Consider the following 2,573-nt stretch of genomic DNA (forward strand, 5'->3'; position numbering starts at 1 on the left):
GTATGAATGACCACCCTGAGACCACTGTGCCATAAGGAAGCCCAAAACTGTCGTGTGGGGAGGGAGGCCCTGTGGAGAAACACTGAGGTGCCAGACGTGTGTAAAGTTCTCTCGCATCTTTAATGCAGCCTGGCAGCCTGCTTTATGCAGCAAGTGAGTGACCTCAGCTGATCCCTCTTGGAGAAGAGCCATCCAGGAAAGCCCAGTCAGCTCATAGAATTGTCCAGAAATAACATATTGATATTGTTTCAAGACATTAACTTTTGGAGTGACTTGTTATACAACAATAGATAATTGAAACATCTATTAAATAGAGTTTAAAAGATCTTTATTTATAGGGATTTGTTATTTAAACAAAATGAAATGAATCGCTTATTTTGGTTGTTCAGTAAGGTTGTTGATCTATTTCATGTTGTTATCAGTATATGTATTATGGGTCGGCAAGTTGTTTTTAAAGCTATATAAAAAGAGGTAACCCTCGGAGCCCTTTGGGATCTCAACTCCCTTAAAGAGAGGGCACTGGAGTTCAGTTAAGTTCCTCATGCTCTCCCCTAAAATTGCTTCTCTATCATGGGTGGCAAATGAAAGTACAAGGCTCTACTAAAACCTATAAATACTGCAAAGTGTGGCCAGGGGGAAGTTGGGCTTGGGGTTGGAGAGATATAGGAACTGAGCATTCTCCTTGTATGCATCCTGCAGATGTGGAGGAAGTTGTCAAGAAGAGCGTGCAGACCCTTGTGATAGGCCGAGGGAAGAGTGAGGCCTTGAAGGTGCCTCCATTAACTGCAAAGTGTTCGGAGAAACAAGGCATTGATGTGCGGGGTCCTGCAGAGAGAGCAGGCATTAAAAGACTATAATGCTTTGGCTGACAAAGGCATCAGCATGGGAGGGGTCTTCCATTCCACCTGCTGATGGAGACTTAGGATAATAAATCACTAAGCTATGATTAAAAAAAAAATAAAGCTACATAAAGAATTTTTTTTTAGTTTTTACATGGTTGACTTAAATGTTTTAAAATATTCCTGCTATTAAATGAAACCTGGAAAAATATGCTTTTTTTTTTTAAGAAACAGAGTAAAAGAATGGCTTTTGTATATTTAACTCATAATTATATCACTCATTTATTCCAAATCCTTCTATGTCTCTTTAGCTTGAATTCTAGGCAGATCCTCTCACATTTCCTTATATGGATTCTTTTTATTCTAGCAATTTTGATTACTTCTATTTTCTTTCTTCTTTCATTTTTTCTTTTTTTTAAGATTATTTATTTTAGAGAGACAGTGAGAGAGAAAGAAAGAGAGTATGTGCATGAGATAGTGTGAGGGGGTGTGCAGAGAGGGAGGGAGAGGGACAAGCAGATTCCATGCTGAACATGGAGCCCAATGCGGGGCTGGATCTCATCACCCTGAGATCATGACCTGAGCCAAAATCGGGAGTCTGATATTTAACTCACTGAGGCACCCACGCACCCCATACTTTCATTTTTCTGTGCTTTCCTGTAACTCCGTTCTTTTCCATTCTTGGCTTTCTTAAATATTTCTACTTATTCTCAAAAACTGTACTTAGGTTCAGCTCTATCTGTGAAGCTCTCTGTGATATCACCTATCAAGAAATTAATTACTCCAGGGGCGCCTGGGTGGCTCAGTCATTAAGCGTCTGCCTTCAGCTCAGGTCATGATCCCAGGGTCCTGGGATCGAGCCCCACATCGGGCTCCCTGCTCCACAGAGAGCCTGCTTCTCCCTCTCCCACTCCCCCTGCTTGTGTTCCCTCTCTCGCTGTGTCTCTCTCTGTCAAATAAATAAAATCTTAAAAAAAAAAGAAATTAATTACTCCATTATCTGTACGTATATCATTATCTATTAGCGTGTAACAACATTACCACAAACACGGTGTTTTGAAACAACACACATTTATTGTCTCACAGATTTTGTAAATCTGGAGTTTGGGTACAGCTTAGCTGAATTCTTTGCTTCGGGATTACATAAAGCTGAAATTAAGATACTAACCATAGCTATAATCTCATCTGTTGCTAGTCTGGGGAAAGAACTGCTTCCAAGCTCATATGACTGTTGGTAGTATTCAGTTCTTCTCAGGCTGTTGGGCTGAGAACCTTGGTCTCTTAATTGTTGTTGTCCAGAAGTTACACTCATTTGCTTATTATGTGGCCCTTTCCCTGGGAGAGCTCCCAACATGTCATCTTCTGTCCTCAAAGACAGCAAGGAAAAGAGTCTCAGCTAAACAGATAATTACAGTCTTATGTAGTGTTACCCTTGAACTGATATCTGTCACCATTAGAGACTAAATATTTGTATTCTTCCCACCACTAGTTCACATGTTGAAGCCATAACCGTCAGTGTGATGATATCTGAGATGAAGCAACTAAGAAGTAATTAAAGTTAAATGAAGTCATAAGGGCAGGCTCTGATTCCATAGGATTAGCTTCTTCATAAGAAGAGGAAATCAGAGAGCTTGCTCCCATCTTCCCTCTGTGCACACGCACTGAAGAAAGGCCATGTGAATATGTAGCAAAAAGAAGGCCGTCTACAAGCCAGGAAGAGAAGCCTCATCAGAA

At 40.7% G+C, this 2,573-nt stretch overlaps 1 pseudogene; it reads left to right on the forward strand.

Annotated features, from left to right (window-relative positions):
• The first annotated feature begins 541 nt into the window (after positions 1-541).
• On the forward strand, positions 542-912 carry LOC118009174 (annotated as a pseudogene).
• Positions 913-2,573: the final 1,661 nt, after the last annotated feature.

Source organism: Mirounga leonina, unplaced genomic scaffold (assembly GCF_011800145.1).
Source record: "Mirounga leonina isolate KUSES-001 unplaced genomic scaffold, KU_Mleo_1.0 Mir_127, whole genome shotgun sequence".
Classification (NCBI taxonomy): Eukaryota; Metazoa; Chordata; class Mammalia; order Carnivora; family Phocidae; genus Mirounga; species Mirounga leonina.